General features: G+C 44.5%; 1 protein-coding gene and 1 long non-coding RNA gene across 7 annotated transcripts in view; one reads left to right on the top strand and one right to left on the bottom strand.

Annotated features, from left to right (window-relative positions):
- ZBTB20 (zinc finger and BTB domain containing 20) overlaps positions 1–18,687 on the top strand; it is a 4,633,203-nt gene that overhangs the window by 4,237,477 nt on the left and 377,039 nt on the right. For 3 of the 6 annotated variants that reach the window (XM_069202644.1, XM_069202645.1, XM_069202648.1), the window contains one exon: positions 9,821–10,007. The exons of the other annotated variants lie outside the window; for them this stretch is intronic. The gene's annotated coding sequence lies outside the window, so the exon portion shown is untranslated. The remainder of the gene's footprint in view (positions 1–9,820; positions 10,008–18,687) is intronic. 6 annotated transcript variants of the gene reach the window in all.
- Positions 1–18,687, bottom strand: part of LOC138248768 (uncharacterized) — a 147,842-nt gene that overhangs the window by 1,757 nt on the left and 127,398 nt on the right. The gene's annotated exons all lie outside the window — the stretch shown is intronic.

Genomic DNA, 18,687 nt, shown 5'->3' with positions numbered 1-18,687 from the left:
ATAGAAAACAAAATAGGACTTACCTGGAGTACGTAGAGGATTTCAAACGTTTAATACAGCCGAACCATAACGCCAGCCTCATGATAATGCAGCCTTTTTAGACCAGGCAACACGCAGAGGACGGGGCAAGGGCTGAGGCAATCAGTACTTCTACTACCCAGGCGAATGAAGAACAAGACGCAAACATAATTACACATCTGAAATAAAAACTGAGCAGGGGTGAAGGGAAAATCACTGAGGTTTATCACTTGCAAAAGAAGATATGGAATTAAAAAATCCCTATCCAACAAAGGGCAAGCAACTTCAATGAGATAATGACAATGCGTCTTTAGTTTAGATTCACCGTATGTGGTAAAACAGAAGAATCAACCTACTTGCTAGTACATTGATGCGAGTTTCTACATGCAGACCTTGAAGACACATGCCCATGCAGCAAGTCTCAGAAAGGAAAAAGCTAAAGAACATGATAGTCCTAATTGTACAGAAGATTTAAAATCTATATTGTCACTTATCTGTTCCTTTTTGAAAGATTATTTTTATAAGCTTTAAATTATTAGAATGCCTAGCAACAGCGTTAATAAATTATATACATTTTTAAATGAATTACCGGTAAATATGAAAAGAGTAATAACCAAAAATATAACAGTAACATACGTTGGTACAGTCTTCTTACTTTTTTTTTCACCAGCATTAACTCAATTCGAGGAGTACAGTCGGTTAATTTCCCCTTCTGGTCTTCTTTTCAGTGGGCCGCCTCTCTTCCTGTGCGTCTCCATCACAACACTACCTATACCCTAGCATGTGAGCTTTTGTGTCTTGTCCGGCTGTTTATCTATATGGCCCTTTCTGTTCACCTCCTGCACGCCCCCTCACTTCCATTGTGCATCTACTTCCTGAGACAGCCTCACCTGTTGATAACACTTCCCCAGTGTTTGGTGCCTGATTTTATTTGGCAGAGGGTTCTGTGTCTGCTTACCCCATTCCTCCCCCCTATCCTGGTCTGTATGCATATGCTCCAACAGTGCAGCCTAGACTGCTAGGTCCACTGGCAGCTTATCATTCCTACTGTTGATTTTCATGTGTACCTCCTCGGCAACTGCCCACTCCTCCACATCCCTTCACCACAGTGCAAACGAGGGAACTCTCACACCCAGGAACCCCATGACCACTCTCCTTTTGGCCAACACAAGTGAGAGCAGTAGGACTCTCCAGCAAATCTTACCTCCTCTGGGTCGTTTAACAATGCCAAACAAACACACCTGAGGTGTTTCCTCAACTGCCAATGCAGTCACCTCTCACAGTCACTCAATCGCCTGTAGCCAGTAGGCATGCACACTCCGGCACACCCACGCCAGGTGTAGGAAATATGGGCCAGATGTATCAAAGGTTTTTACCCATTCTATGTCTATGGGAAAATGTGTTCATACAAATGGCCCTATGCTCCCTCCTCACCTCACCTGGGACACTCAGTCCCCCGATCTCATACATCCATTTTCTGCTCCTTAAATAACATTTATATCACCATGGAGCTTGTAATGCTGGATATCTGCAAGAAAATATTATGTACACAAATTGTTACTAACTTGCTCGTAGCCAGCACTCTAAGATACAAGACAAGATTAGAAGGGAGAGTCAAAATGAGTGTCGAAATCATAGTCCATATTGCATCTTCATGAAAACTGCATGAAAGGCAGATCAAAGAGAACCCAGAATAGAGGAGCAAGAACTTATCTAACTTTACATTGTTTTCCTTCACTCTTAGAGAAAGCGTGGTCCAGAGAAGATTTAGCACCTACCACTTTAAACGTCATTGTTAAGTCTTCTAAAACCTATTAATAGTGCTGGCAGGTCATTTAACAAGCTCCTGTGGCCTGGTTACAATAAGAAGCCAAACGCTTTGTTAATTTAAGGTGGTTTCCTTGAGCGTAAAGAGAGATGACGAGTGTTCCAGAGCCAGGGATTTAGCATCAAAAGGTAGCTGGCACTAATAATGTTGCTAGTAAGCCAAATGAGACAGAGCGCAGAGAATAAACTGGCCTTTGTCAAGCTGGTGGGATCTGTATGTAAAGGATAATTTGAGGCATATTGTTATTAACCACCTTTAGAATATTTATTTAAAAAAAAGAATTGTGTGTGTGAGAGAGAGAGATTCTCCTGGGATAGGGCTTTGCTAATGCATCAACTGAGCCTAAAGAAAACACTAGAGCACACATTTGCTTAAGGAGGCACTAACTTCATTAGCCTTCATTTGTAATAATAATAATTAACTAAAGCAAATAATGACATGAAGAAATGGGGAGGGGGGGTAATTGTGACCTCTTCTGACCAAATCTGGGTAACAAGAGATAGAGATAAGTCAGAAATATCCCATGCACTTTTTTGACCTATGAACTGTGATAGGGAACTTACCCATAATCACCTTTTGTTCCAGGAATTATGTTTTTCCTGAATTCACAGAATTCTGCTGCTCGCCCTGCATTTCAGAACCCTTTTTTCCTGCATTTAGCATTGGGCTCTTCTGAAGTCCTGTTACCTGCTCTTCTTCAGTCCCAGAACTATTATCTTTCTGTATTTCCAGAGCAATAGTCTTCCTTCATTCACAGATCCAAGCTTTTCCAACATACATATTACTTTGTTCTCTTTTTACATTCTTGAAATAGTAGTCACTTTCCATTCCAAGAAATAAGGTATTTCTTTATTCCTGAAGCTCTGCTGTTTCTGTGCTGCCAGAAGTATGGTCTCCCTGCATTTGCAGTACCTTGCTGTCTTTCCTTCCCCAAAACCCATACTCATGCATTGGGAGATGTAACATCCCCTCTCCCTGCTTTCACATTGATAGAATATGAATTCAAAATGAATTGTGTGCAACTTTTTACTACAGTTACCGTAGGGCACACTCATTCAAGAAATGTATTTTAGTGGGGGATCAACTGCATTATCACCAGGCCTCAGTTAGGAATGCATGCTGTCTAGGCTATTCAGAAGACTACACTTCCACCAACATAATAAAACATTTGGGACCAGACAACCAGCCAAAAAAGGTTGTTTAATAAAGAAATGAAAAAACAGAAAAAAAGTGTCATTCACCTGTGGAAATTGATATTGTGAACTATGTAGAACACAAGGATGCCTTAACTATTTAAATGTAAATAATAGTTATGGAGGGCAGGGGAAGCTGGGTTACAAGATAGCCAGAGTTATGGAGCTCTTCGCCAAGCACACTGTTCTTTGCCAATGTGTCCTGAGCTGCTGTGAGACTGCCTTATCCTGGAAAGAGAGGGAAGGACTACTTTGTTGTACCTTATTGGACTGTCTTTAGATATAGCAGGAAAGACCAAAAGACCATAAAAGCCCAAAACCTGTTTATAAAACTAGAGAAAAATGTAATGGGTGGAAAGAAACCTAGATCATTTAAAAAATGTTTTAACCTTTGTTTTCAGTTAACACAAAGGTTAAAGTAATGTTATAGTTAGGTGAGAATTTCAGTGACAGTTTAAGATTTAAACCTACAAAGCCACTGAAACCCAACCCCAAGTTGTGCATTGCTGAAAGTCATGCCCGGCATGGGGTTGGTCACAGTGTTTGGCATGTGGCCAAGTCCTGCATCCAACCCCTGCTGGAAGTAAACCCTACACCTACATGATGCTTTGTCTTTCTTTGAAGCTGATTGCTGACAGTCGGGTAGTAATCCAAGCCTCTATTTCAATCCGCTTGGATTACTGTAACTTTTTTTTCTTGAATCCTCTGGCTACATCGACTGCATCGATCTAGAACTCTGCTGCTTGTCTAGCCTTACAAGTCTCTCATCTCTCCTCTTTGGCTGCTGCACTTTCCTGGCTGGCTACACTGGCTACCGATCTCTAAGCAAGTCATCTTTAAATTCAGGTGTCTCGCCTGTCTGGCTTTATGTTCCCTTGCTCCCATCTGCAGGATAGAATCAAGTATTGATATATTAATCTGGTCCCTTCCTTTCGCCTGAGGCGTGATTCCTCATTGTTCTCTGAGCCTGTCATTCTAGAGCCAGTGAGTGAGCCTTCTCTGTGATGGCGGACAAAATAAGGACCTTTGGCCCTACTCATCACCGCTCGCAAAATGAACTTCTTACTCTCTGGAAAACTTTGAAAAACTGGCTTTTCTGGTTCTAAACCTGCTCTGCTCGCATGTTCTTTTTAGCAGCTCTGTTTGTATCTCTGTAAGCTTGTAATCAATTCCCGTAGCGGCAGGTCACATTATGGGTATTTGTAGTACTTGATGACTAAAATAAATACATGAAATTATAAATTGGTGCTCTAATAATGTTTGTTTTCGCTCCTTTGACTTTCATTCTTCAGTAACGAACCAAGGTCCAGGTGTATCAAAGATCCGTTTTGCATTTCTTAAATAGCAAATCTTAAGAAGTCGCTATTTAATAAATGCAAAATGGGATGTATGAAATTTGCGATTCAGTAATAGTGGTTTCTTAAAATTTGCAATCGCTATTACCGAATCGCAATTAGAGAATGCAAATCTGTTCATCCCTATGGGCCTGTAGGCCCATAGGTGTGAATGGTATTGCATTTCCCAATTTGCGAATTCCAGTTAGGGATTCGTAAATTAGGCAGTGCACACCCCAGGGTGCTGTGGTGCCCCCTCTGATGCACCCCAAAAAAATATTTGCGGACATGTGAAGCACACACATGCCCTAGGGGCATGTGTGCGCTACATGTCATTTTTAAAAATGCATTTATAATGCATTTTTTAAAATTGCACATGCTTACCACCAAACTTGAGTTTGTGGTATTTGCATTTCATAAATGCTCAATTTGCATTTAGGAAATGCTTGATACATGTGCTTTGGAAATCGCAAATAGGAATTCCCTATTTGCGATTTCCTATTTAGAGAATCACAATTTGCGATTCTCTAAATGGGGTCGCAATTTTAAGGAATCGCTATTTTTGCGTGAGTAATATTTATATCTAAGTGCCCACAGGGAAGTGAATCACTGCAAAGATCCTGCTGAAGACCTGGTTTGAAAGCGGCAGATAACCACATCGGGTCACTAACAACATTTGAGTCAGGCCAGGATACATCCATTGGTTGTGTCACTGGTAGTCTTGCACTGTTTCTAGTTAGTACTGATTGTTTAAGCACTTTGTATTTTGGAATGCCTCGTAGAAGACGAGGCCTTAAATAGAGTATGTAGCCACTGAAGACACAACACTCGGTAAAAGGTTCATTTTCAGCAACTATTCAAATCGGCAATAGTCTGATCAGATAGTGATATGTCCTGTTACTTGCAAGTATACCATTACCGTTGGTGGTATTCTGCCCGACTCAGCAGTGTTGTCACTTTGGCAGTACTGCTGGTACTGCTAGTGTGGGAGCGCCGTCTGGGTTACCATCTGCCTTAAGATCAGACAATTGTGTGTTTGAATCCCTGGCTCATAGAGGTTCTGGCCTGAGAACATTTACAGTTAAAGGCAACTACAGTGATGTAAAGATGAGTGTTGTGCACACAAACCCTTCTTCGGGTAGTTCAGATTCGTTTGCTTCCTATTACGACTTGCAGTTAAGTTTCCGGATTTAAATAGATGATGAAAAAAAGTGGCAAATGATAATAGACTTAAAACAAGAAAAACCTCGTTTCAGCAGTAGAAAGGAGAAAGTCCCTGTCCCTAAGCAACGAGGCATCTCGTCACCCTCAAAGGCCAAGTAGCGTTGAATGCCGTATGCGCGTTACCCACCAAATCTTGAAGAATTGAAAAAACGAGTTGAACTTTTGTGGTGAAGCTGTGCATCTGGATAGAGGCTTGTTTACTCTTGGCATCAATGACAATATCTGAATCATATCCTGTGGAAATTATTACTATGTTCCCCTGAAACATTATACGCTCAAGCTCGTGGGATTTTGATGATTGTGATTTCCTAGTGCATTAGCAAAGAGAGTGTCCAGTTTTTTCTCAGATACTACCATGATGGTGTCAGTAGGCCACCGCAGCTTTTACTGTCTATTTAGATAACACCCGGAATACAGTATTTTTTTTTTATCTGCATCTGTAAGTTCCTTCCAGGATAAATCAGCTGCTGTGATGTGCTGCAATGAAGCTGACCAGTTCTGTTTTTCCCCCCTTAAGTCTAGCATAAGGTGATGTCTTATGCTTGCCCATCGGTCTCAACTACATACTCCAGGAACTTCAAGAAATTAGCATGAGAAACAGCTTTGCCCAAAGATCACACTGCAGGCTTTCTTCGGCTATGAAAACAGGAAATGGCACAGCTAGTCGCGATTGAAAATGCTGGCACTAGTTCCGCAAAGGGTTCATTCAGCTGTTCTTTTCTTATATTTTTTCATTTGTGACTTTTCATGTAGCCAAATCATATCCCCTTAATCTCCGAAAGCAGAACATCACATTCCCAGTGTCGCGGCAACCTTTCACAGCTGTAGAGGGAAACTGACTGACCCATCGCATCCCTGCTACTGAAAGAATACTCCAACGTGCACTGTTTGTGCACAGCGCCAGTGAGAAGGAAGCCGGCCACGCAGGCCCTTCTGTGTCATACCACAGTAGTGTGCCTGCTGTTAGTGCAGGTGGCTGTTGTGCTTTTTTAGAGTACTGCCATATTCGATTGGTACAACACTCCCAACTGTGCCTAATAAAGCTGTGAGGCTGGTTTTATGCCTCAAGTGGAAATCGGCGGTTCAAAGTCAGCAGTCAAAAACGGACATTCGCTTGCTTACTTGTCAGCAGAAGGTTTACATACGTTAGACAACGCAGTGGATTATTTTTGTGTCTCAGCATGCCAGTCGTGAATCGTATGCTGAAAGTCTGCGGGCCACAGTAATTAAAGAGATATTCACAGGTTATTGAATGTGTCAGTCCTGCAGGTAATACAGTTTTATTCTTCGGGATTCCAAATCGTGTGTTAATAAAAAAAATCATTCGGTGTACGATTTTTACATAACTAAATGAAACATCTCTTCTTTTTCTGTGTTCTTTAAAATGAGCTTGGAGTTGCCCAATGAACTCCCTGGTTAATAGCCCATTGGTATATAATTTAGCTTAAGGAATTTGTGCTTGGCCTTTTCCCACAGAGACCTCTGGAAATGTACCAAGGGATTAATTAGCAACACACGTGACTGTAGATTAAAAACATAGGGCCTGATTCTAACTTTGGAGGACGGTGTTAAACCGTCCCAAAAGTGGCGGATATACCACCTACCGTATTACGAGTCCATTATATCCTATGGAACTCGTAATACGGTAGGTGGTATATCCGCCACTTTTGGGACGATTTAACACCGTCCTCCAAAGTTAGAATCAGGCCCATAGTGTTTTGTTGTAATCGGGAAAGCAAAAATATAATTATTTAATTGGATTTGTTTGTGTTGCCCAGAATTTAGTTTGACTTAATGGATGAATTGTGTGTACTCACACCGAATGTACATTTGTTTCCTGTTGCTGACTATACCGAGGAACACTCGTGGAAAATTAGCATTCTTTGCAGGGTTATCTATGTATTTACAGAGTGGTTTTCTAACAATCCCACATAACATAGGCCCTCATTCTGACCTTGGCGGGCGGCGGAGGCCGCCCGCCAAAGTCCCGCCGTCAGGTTACCGTTCCGCGGTCGAAAGACCGCGGCGGTAATTCTGACTTTCCCGCTGGGCTGGCGGGCGGTCGCCTTCAGACCGCCAGCCAGCCCAGCGGGAAAGAGGCTTCCACGATGAAGCCGGCTCGGAATCGAGCCGGCGGAGTGGAAGCTGTGCGACGGGTGCAGTTGCACCCGTCGCGTATTTCACTGTCTGCGCAGCAGACAGTGAAATACATGTAGGGGCCCTCTTACGGGGGCCCCTGCAATGCCCATGCCAGTGGCATGGGCACTGCAGGGGCCCCCAGGGGCCCCGCGACCCCCCCTACCGCCATCCGGATCTCGGCGGTCCGACCGCCGGGATCTGGATGGCGGTAGGGGGGGTCGGAATCCCCGCGGCGGTGCAGCAAGCTGCACCGCCGCAGAGGATTCAATGGGGCCGCGGTACACTGGCGGGACCCCGCCAGTGGTGCCGGTCCGACCGCGGCTTTACCGCCGCGGTCGGAATCCCCATTGGAGCACCGCCGGCCTGTCGGCGGTGCTCCCGCGGTCCTCCGCCCTGGCGGTCAAAGACCGCCAGGGTCAGAATGACCACCATAATCTGGCCACTTTATGGCATCAAGTCACTCGGTGTGGCTAGCAAATTTGTTTGTATTGTATATCCTATCTGTAGTTCACCCATACATATTAGTGCGAGGTCTGACGACGCAGATGAAGGAGAAAGGGAGCTAGATCGGCACATCTTAGAGCAAGAGGACCCATTCCTCTCTCGAAGATGGTTGGGAACAGTATGCATCTCCTGTTACCCTAAGATGTTCGAGGAAAGACATTGTTAAGTTTTCTATTTATGTTGAAGGCAAATATTCTTGGCAGTGCTCCCCAGTCTGGCTACAGTTGCAGAGGGAGTTCCCAAAACCTGGATGTATTTTTCCCTGTCACTCAGTGCTCAATTTGTGCTTATTGTTTCCGGTGCTGAGCACCGGCACTTATTTTTTAGGGCCGGGGCTTATTCTTCTGCCTCAAGCATTTGCTGCGAGCAAAAGACACATATGGGAAAGACGGAGGAAGAGAAAAACGAAAAAGCACCACAAAGGTAGAAAGCAGAAAGCTGCCAGAGTGAGCCGAAGGGGCAGGCAGTGGCTTTAAATGGATTGAAGAAGCCCCAGATGGCTTCAGGATTACGCTGCCTCAGTATTCCGTGCTCGCACATTTAAATGCGACAGCAGCGTTTTTAAGAGGAGAGCTTTGGGCACCGGCACGTTTTTATTTACAAATTAAGCACTGCTGTCACTTCTGTGGTTGATTTATTCTGGAAGAAATATCTTTGGATGCTTCATTACAGGGTCTGGATTCGGTGTAACGTAGAGCTGGACTTTGAAAGGGTCAATTCTTGTTGCTCCCTTAAACTTTGTGCTTGGTTAAGTGGCTCTTGAACCGACTCCAGTGCAGTGACTTTACGGCAGGGGGTGACGAGGTTAAATGTTTTTAAGATGATGAGTAGTCCTGTTGCTTAGTTTAGGATTCTTTGAAGTTTCTGTAGATTTTTTTGCTCAGCTCACTTACACGAAGCCATCATAATTTAGGTTTAAGAGAGTCAATGCTCTTGTAATTCCCTTCTCATAATTTAAAAGCAGGAGAGAGGGGACCTTTTTGTGCATCATGAATTCTAAATTGTTGTTTTTGATAACTATGTTGATTGGTAAAAGAAGGGTTCTCGAGCATTTAGTTATTTCCCTAGATTTTTCTGTGAAATGGTTAATTTAAAACAGGTAATTCAGGTGGAATTATGCGCCTGTGTCTGCGGGCCATCAGCACAGTTTCGGTTTTTACAGTACGTAGGTGTAAGAAGATTTTTTTCATCACAGTTAGCAGTTTTGCAGCAGAGTTCAGGAGGGGTTCCCAGTCTTAGATGGATTTGAGTGTTGTCAGAAATGAACAGAGCAGACTGAGTCAGGACAGTTACTGACTATGCTTATGAGAAATGTCAAGGCACAAAACAGCCTAGTTGGGAAAACTTGACAGGCAAGGTACAATTTTCCTAAAAGTACCTCTTCTCACCTTCTGGTAACTCAGTCTGACAAATGTTTTGTGGGGGCAGGGATTTCCCAACACAAACAGCACAGCAGTCAAAGAATCAGGAAGAAACTGTACAAATCAATTTAATGTAAGTGTTGCAGAATAAGTACAGCCATGCTACTAAGCGATCAGGAGTGCATAACTGCAGTGTGTTTGTCCTCTTGTTTCTCACAGCCGCCATGTCACCCTCAGCGCATCAGGGTAATTGAGTCATCCACAGCTGAAAGCAGGGAGAACAATAGGTTCACCACCTTACTGGATCCACGGGCTATTACGAATGCTGGCTGGTCTAACTCTTGGTGAAAGCTTCAGCCCAATAGGACCTCTCAGAAAGGAGAATAAACTTCCTTTTCTTCAATCAGTAAGTGACTTCTGGTTACAGAACATTAATCAATCGTTCAATCAGAATTTGTATAGCGCAGCTCTATCACCCCTGGGGGTTTCCGGGTTCTGAGGTTATGCAGGTCTTCGTCAAAGAGTCAGGTCTTGAGTCTACATCTGAAGACAGCCAGGGAGGGAGCTGTTCGTAGGTGGAGTGGTAAGTCATTCCAGGTCTTGGCGGCAATGTAGGAGAAGGACCGGCTCCCTCTGAGGCTATGGCGGATGCAGGGGGTGGGAGCAAGGTTCAGGGCAGAGGAGCTCAGGTGTCTGGCAGGTTGATGGAAGTTTATGCTGTGGTTAAGGTAAGCCGATCCTTGGTTGTGTAAAGCTTTGTAGACGTGTGCGAGGAGCTTGAACTGGCATATCTTCTAGATAAGAAGCCAGTGGAGGTTCTTGCAGTGGGGGTGATGTGGGTTTGTTTGGGAAGGTCGAGCTTGAGTTTGGCTGCTGTGTTCTGTACGGTCTGGAGTCTTTTGAGGAATTGAGTGGAAATGCTGGAGTAGTGAGCGTTTCGTGTAGTCCAGTTGACTGGCGATGAGGGCCTGGGTGACAATCTTTCTTTGATGGGGGAATCCACCTGAAGATTTTGAAGAGCATGCAGCGGGTGTGGAAGCAAGAGGAGGATACTGTGTGGATTTGGCGCTTCCTGGTGAGTCTGTCATCAAGGATGATGCTGAGGTTGCAGGCGTGATCTGTTGGTGTGGGTATGGGTCCGAGTTCAGACGGCCACCAGCTGTTGTCCCATGGGGAAGTGTTTTTACCGAAGATTAGTACTTCTGTCTTGTCTGAATTGAGCTTGAGGCAGTTGGTTCTCATTCAGTTGGCGACACTGGTCATAGCATTGCAGAAGTTTGTTTTGGTTGTGGAGGGGTCTTCGGTGAGCAAGAGGATGAGATATGTGTCATACGTGTAGGAACTTATGCTGAGTCCGTGGGTTCTGACGATGTCTATGAGGGGAGTCATGTAAGTGGTGAATAGGGTGGGGCTGAGGGACAATCCTTGGGGTATGCTGCAGATAATGCACTCTGGTTTGGCGGTGAAGGGTGGGAGGCAGATTCTCTGCGTTCATCCTGTGAGGAAGGATGCGATCCGCTTGAAGGCGTTCCCCTGGATGCTGATGCTGTTGAGTCCATTGACGTGGGTGTGGTGAGATACAGTGTCAAAAGACGCTGAAAGGTTGAGGAGGATTAGGGATGCTGTCTCAATGCAGTCGAGGAGGGTTTTCATGTCCTCCGTGGCTGCGATCAAGGCGGTCTCAGTGCTGTGGTTGGCATGGAAGCCGGATTGGGAGGTGTCAAGCAGGTTGTTTATCTAGAGGTGTTCGGTAAGCTGGTGGTTGATGGCCATCTCAAGGACTTTGGCAGGGTACCGGGGAAGTGATATGGGGCAGTAATTTTTTAGCTCGTTGGGGTCGGCAGAGTATTTCTTCAGGAGGGGTCTGACCTCAGCGTGTCTCCATCTGTCAGGGAAGGCTGTCATGGTGATGGAGGCGTTGAGGATGTTGGTGAGTTCTGTGCTGATTTCCTTAGTTCCTAGTTTGAAAACGTGATGGGAGCAGGGTTGGTGGGTGCCCCAGAGTGGATGGAGGACATTTTGGCTGAGGTGGTCTGCGTGGTGAGTGGAGTTTATGTAGTGACAGCGTGCCTGGTGTGCATGGGTGGGTCGGAGTTGTTGACAGTGAAACCAGAGGGTTGGGGGTAGACGTTGTTGTAGATGGTATCTATCTTGCTGTGGAAATAGTTCAACAAGGTGTTGCAGAGCTGTTGGTGGCTGACGGGCAAGAGAATTCCCTGGCTATGTTGAAGAGTTCCTTCATGTGGTTGGCTTTTGTTTTGATGCGGTTCTGAAGGGCTACTTCTTTTGGTTTCCTTGATGCATTGGTGATATTTTTTGAGGACTGATTTGTAAGTGGTACAGTCGGAGGGCTTTTTAATGGTGCACCATTGCTTCTCTAGTCGTTTGCATTTGTGCTTGATGGTTCTGAGTTAAGGGGTATACCAGCTGGCTTTTCTTGAGGCATTGTTGGTTTTGGCTGGCTTCATAGGTGCAACTGTGTCGGCGGCATTTGGTTATCTAGTCGGAGAAGTTCTGGACTGCCTGCTCCAGGTCTGACTTCAGACTGGATGTTGTTGAGGGCCTGTGTCCCCTCGGTTTCGGTCACCTTATTCCAGCTGCGGCGAGAAGAGCTGCAGTGCTTGGTTGTTGTGTATTTGGAGCCTGTGATGATGAAGTGGACCATGGCATGGTCGGTCCTGGTGAGTTTAGTGAGGTGGCTGTACTTGACTCTGTCACTGGATGTGAAGAACAGGTCAAGTGTGTGTTCTGTGCTCTGTGTGGGGTCGTTCTCCAGTTGGGTGAGGCTGATGTTGCTCATGCTGTCCAAGAGATTGGTGGAGTTAGCCTCGCCATGGTCGTCAAAGTGGAAGTTGAGGTCGCCGAGTAGTGTGTAGTGCTTGGAGTCGATAGCCAGAGAGGCAATGAAGTTGAGATGATGTTGCAGAATGCAGGTCAAGTTCCAGGTGGTCTGTAGGTGAGGGCGTCTCTGATAGTCGTCTTGGCATCGGTTAGGAGCTGGAATTTGAGGTGTTCATGAAAGGTGTGGAGTCGTCTTCGGTGACGATGCATCAGATACTTTCCTTGTAGATGATGGCCATGTCTTCCCCGAATTTGTTTGCACAGTCTGGGTGTAGCATCTTGTAGCCATCAGGTGTTGCAGTGGCAGTGCAAGGGGTTGAGGAGGGTTTGAGCCAGATCTTAGTGATGAAGATTACGTCGGTGGAGAGGGTCGTGATGGTGTCACAGATTTCCATGGAGGATTGGGCGTTGAGAAGAATGCACTGAAGTAATTCCGGTGTGTTTGTGGTTTCTGTGTGGGCGTGGTGAGGATTCCAGTGTGGGTGGGTGGTGCTTTTGATTTTGATTTTGGCTTTTGTTGGAGAAGCTGCAGCATCAGGAGTAAAAGGGTCCTTTGGGTGATCAGGGGAAGGCAATGCAGCAGTTGTTGTTGTGGTGTTGTGGTGTCTGTGGTCCAGAGCTTGGGGGTGGAGTTCTAGGGTTCCTGATGCTGGGCACGGTCCACGTGTTGACAGACATAGATGGGCTTGCTTTGGTGCCAGCGGCACACCTGCTGCGTGCGTCTATTGCGCACCAGCTCTATGGCCTCCATTAAGTAGGTCCTGGGAGGGGGGCAGGGCACAGAATTCCAGGAGGGGGAGTGGGTAAGAAAAAGACAGGAGGAGGAAAAAGGCACAGGAAGACAAGAAGCAGCAGTGAGGCAGAGTGCTGAATGCACAAACACATAAGTGCTTACAATTGTTCCAAAGCACAGAGGGCGTAGAATTGGGCAACTGTACAGATGGGCAGAGAAAAACTGGACAGTGTGAGCTGTCCAATAAGGAGGCTGACTGCACTCGGGTGCTGGGGACCGGAGGTTGCTTGTTGCAGACAGCAGAGTCAAGAGACCTGCCTGACTGGCCGGGGGCAGCTGGCACAGGACATCTACCAAGTATAGTGGCACAAGCACAGGAGTGTGGAATTTTTGAAAAGATGTTCTTGTCCAAGGGACACATTGGTTCAGAAATCTTCTAGTCCTGTAAAGAAATTCACTTGTCCTGTCTACTGCATAATTTAGCCATATTTCCAGCACAGGCAAAGTAATAATCAACTACAGCGTCCAAAGTAAAGCTACCATCCTCACTCTCTGCTCCACAACATCCAGTATAGAGCAGGCATGAACATTCTCTAACAGCTTTTACACTGTAAGTTCAATGGTTGTCCTTTTCTTCCAGGGTCTATAAATGTTAAGCCATTTTCACTCTCACCTAAGGTTCAATCCCAGTCCGTCTCACCTAGACTTCAAAACTCTCCATATCAAGTGTTGTAAAGTCTTTGATCGCCCATCTTTCACTAAGACTTTGTGCTCTTGTGTCATAAGGTATAACTGTAACCCCTTCACTTTAACTGGTTTGCTTTGCTTTCTGTTCCCCAGCTGCCCTCCTAACGACCCCCAGTTGTAAAGGCATGTTGGAAATAATTTAGCTGGTTCAGGCAGACACATGCAGAGGCTTCATCTAACCAGTGTAATGATGGCAAGATGACAACATTAAAAATTATAAACAAAATTATGTTTCACACTTTCAAGTAAGAACACATATTTGCAAATTTGCAGCAGGTCTGCCAACTGACTACTAAGAAACAAATTCCTCAAGCCAATCCCTTACTGAGTCAAGAGCTCTCTCAGCCAATCACAGGTCAGAATAGATTAGAGCCATTTCCTTCTCTCTGATTGGCTGCCTGGAGGTCACAGCACTGTCCCTGTGCATTGTGGTTACTGTCATTACATTTGAAAATCCGTTTTTTTAGATTGAAATGCGAAATAGCCGATTTAGCAGCTGTATTTGCAGGGCTCAAAAATCATAAAAATGTTACTAGACCTGAAGGTCGAGTAATTTAAATAATCTACTCGACCTAACTGTAATGTACTTGACCCGTAAAGGGGTCTTAAATTGTGTGATCCTAGGCAAATAGTTTACAGAGTCACTGTTATCTTAATTCTCACATATGATTGCACCTTCAAATATGTGAGCTCAGTATTTCTGCAGTACAAAAAAACTCTTTTGTTTGATTAAGTAGACTAAAGTTGGTGCATGCATCACAAGAATCTAGCCCACATACCCATAAGGTCTAGCCCACATAACCTAGGACTTCTTTTAGTTTACTAACAACATTGCCATCAGGCAAGGAGTGTTTCTCAGTTTGTTTGAGCACTCAATTTTAATAAATATATTACTAAACTATGATGTGGTAATATATTGTCATCTGCACACAGTCACTTTCCAAGAAATGTCCAAAAACCTCTCCACTAACCTGCAGCGTTACTGTTAAAACTATATAGTGTATTAACAACCTGTGAAAATTGGGTTTCATAAAATATATCCTTTGCACATCAACAAGTATTCTGATTTGTTTTCATCCTATTTAAATATTTTTGATCACAACAAAATATAAAAAAAGGGCTTTCACAACTACTGAAATGTATTTTGAAATGTTTGCACAGTTGACTTAGTCATTTACATGTTGTGTGTTAGGAAAAACCTGACACCCTGGATCCTTTTATTTTACATTCTAAGCTGGTGGCACAGTTCACTTTACAAAGTCCTGGAACTCTGCAGTCAGAAGGAAAATTAATTGTAAGAAAAACTGACTTTTGACCTCTGTCTGTGAACACAGAGCAAATGTGACATAAGAACAAGATTTAAAGGCATCTTTTATTGCCCCTCCACACTTCAACTGAACAGAACACATGTTCAGTGTCAACTCACCAGAAAGGAGGAGTAAGTATTAAAAATAGCTAGACTAGCCAATGTAAGTGGTCAAGTGGATTGTTTGAGCCCTGTATTAGGTGTATTAGAGGGCCAAAGAGAATGTCTACTTATCCTTGGGATTAAGTGGATATCTTAACCTCTTGTCAGGTAATGGAAACCTTATGTCCTGGACAACGGGCAATTAATTATCTTACGCGTTCCAAGCAAGTTACTATATAGGCAATGAATTGTATGACACCATTTGAGCGCCCTTTACTAAGTTCCACATAGCATTCAGAGTAGCCATAAGACGTTGCAGTGTTTGTTGTTTATGTTTGGTAGAATGTGGTGTGCAACCTATGTGTACTGCTTTGGCTGTTCTGAGGAGTGCTCCATTCCTGTCACAGCAGACTTGTAGTTGTACTTAAATGTTACATGAAAGAGAGTGATCTAAGAAACAGTTGCCTTTGTAGATGCGTACTATTTTTGGAGTGGTTGAGTAGAGGCAAACTTGATTGATATGCTCAGTTGGCATATCAGTCTTGACCCTGCTTCTCATGGGAACAGTCTAGCCCAAGCTGATACTGCAGCCTAGAACTGTTTTCTCCCTAGTTAGTTCTCTTCATCCAGGTATAGCTTGGTTCTAGTAGCTCGGCCCCGGCCAGGTATTTCATGTTCCCCTAGGCACAGCTATCCAGGGGCCCCAAGCAATCATCAGTAGCTGGGATTAATTCATGCAATTTACCCATCACCTTATTCTTGCATTTGATGTCCTAAGTGGACTGGGTATGTCCAGACATGGGTCCCCGGCTCACTGTGCTACTGGAACCAAGCTAGAGCCCTAAATAGGGTGTAACCTGTCCTAAGTAGCTTGCTTTCAGGTTCAGGAAGGACTAAGCTTGGCAGTTGGGGCTGGATTGTTCCCATAAGGAGCAGGGCCAAGACTGATTTGCACATGGCTGAGTCCAAACTGAGGTAGCATGGTGGACAAAAATGATGGATTGGGATGCTAGTGGCTGAGATTATTTCAAGCATCTATCACCTTTTTTGTTTTTACACATGAGGTGTGGCAGAGAAGAATAGAGTGAGGCGTACAAGTACATACCAAATTTCTTTCAGTCTGACCCATGCATGATTGGATCATCAGTGTGAGAACTGCCATGTATTTTCCACTACCTGGAATTCACACTACATGTCAATGGTCTTTATCTTTGATGTGAGCAAGTTCTATAGTTTGGCCTTCTGTACAGAGGAAAAAGTTTACACAATAATTTCTGTAAAGGGATTGATAGCCTGGAGTGAAACTAATCTGGACTGGAATGCCCTGCTTTAGAAGTATGGCCATAGTATTGCGTTTATGGAACTCTTTTGTTACTCTAATGGTCAAAGGCCAAGTTAAATGAAACGTCTAAAGCCCCCACAGCATGATTCAGTAGTTAGTTTGTACATTTATTCTGTGGCTGCCTGTGCAGTATCCAGATGGCAGAAATCTTCCGGGTCCGATTGAAAGCACCAGTCAGCAGCAGAACAGCTGCAACAGCTCCAAATACAAATTGACTGCTTTCCCTCAGTCACTCTCACTCCCACTTCTACTCATCCAACTCCCTAGAGACCAGCAGTGGCTCCTCCTTTAGGGCGTAGGAGCGTCGCCCATCCTCCAGCAGCAGCAGCAGGAAAAACATTTCCTAGAAAAACAATAATAAACTGAGTTTATTATTGTTTTCTGGTAAAAGGGCGGGGCCACGGCGTGAGAACAGTGAGGGGGAGTGCACAGCACCCCTCTCCCTGCGCATGTATGTTTGGCCGGCCGTCTCGGACCAGCCAAGCACACATGCGCACTGTGCTCTCTCCAGCCCGGCACTGTCTTGCCTGGCTGGAGAGAGCAGGCAGAGGCTCCCAGTCTGCCTGGGAGCAACCTGGTTGGGCGCTCCAAGCCAATCCTAACTCTGCTCTGAGCAGTGTCAGGATTGGCAGCAGGGCAGGCTGGGAGCCTGTGCCCGCAGCGACGAAGCAGAGGAGCAGAGAGGCGCGGTGGCGTTCAGGTAAGTGGGTTTATATTTATTCCCCCTGCCCTGCCCCTTCGACGCTCCACAAGCTGTGACTGCTAGAGACAACAAGGTCAAGTATTGCTCTACTGGGATTGCCTGTTCCTCGTGATGAAGTATGGCCCAGCTTTCACCCACCAAAAGGTAGCAGTGCATATGCTCTGTGGAACTGGTTAAAGTCCAAAGTCTCGCAATGAGCCATTTTCCCAGGCAGAGATTGTTTTGGGGCCGCTCCTCTTACATGCACCTGCCACAAAGAATAGTGTTTCCTTTCCACTTGCTTGCCTCTTCACATTATCCTACAGTAGCAGGCACTGTGTTTGCAGTTGAGCTCACAGCTTAGCAGATCCTGCACTGTCAACCTCTTTTATGCTTCCATTCAGCACAAAACCCGAAGCCGAAAAGAGGTAGAGTACCCCTTTGTAAAAGCCTTTCGCTGATTAAGGAATAGTTTAAATCTGTTTTTCATGTAACAGGAAAATTCTAGTATTCCACTGAGGTTCAGAAACTTCTCTTTCAGCATAAATCCTTCCTGAGTTTACCTGTAGCCAGTGACCCTTCATGGTGCCAGCTTGCCCTTCGTTGTCCTGAATTTTGAACAGTGACTAGAATGAGTCATACCTTGCTGAATTTACATCAGACAGAAGGATTTTCATTAGCATTTACAAATGTTTAATTTCTATTCATGCATACAAATGCACATTTTATCTTGAAGTGAGGCTGAAATGGCATGCTAGTTTGTAAAATACTCCCACTGCATTGATGTATGATAAATTACTTCCCAGATTCACTTTTCATCTTAGATGTAATTTCACTTCCATGGGGGAGGTGCAAAAATGATGGTAACGTATTTAAATGAACCAGAACAAAATCTGCAATCCTAAAATCAACTTTCAAGCAGTTCAGTCATGTATGAATCTGAATGTGCCCAAGACGAATTATTTTGATGCCACCTCCCTATAAACTGAGGAAAGTGTAATACCTGTATAATACATTGTCTATTGGTGACCCGAATAGCAGTCTTTCAGAGAAAATGCAGATAGCTGTTTATTTTATTTATTGAGCAGTTGAATAAAGTGTACCTTCCCCACTGTAGAACTCTATCTCTTACTTAATTATGTTTCAACAGAACAGGGAATACTAAGCAAAAAAGTTACAATAAAAGAATAAGAACCATTCTTAGGTTACGATTGAAGCTAACATAGTAAATGGGTGAACATTTGATGCACAGAGTACTAAGAGTGCTTAATTTTAGTACAGGGAATGGATAGAGAGGTGAAATTTTCATTTTTTCCTGAATGAACAAAGTTTA

This window comes from Pleurodeles waltl, chromosome 8, assembly GCF_031143425.1.
Source record: "Pleurodeles waltl isolate 20211129_DDA chromosome 8, aPleWal1.hap1.20221129, whole genome shotgun sequence".
Lineage (NCBI taxonomy): Eukaryota > Metazoa > Chordata > Amphibia > Caudata > Salamandridae > Pleurodeles > Pleurodeles waltl.
Note: the sequence above shows the minus strand (reverse complement) of the source record. Positions and strands in the feature narration are given on the sequence as shown.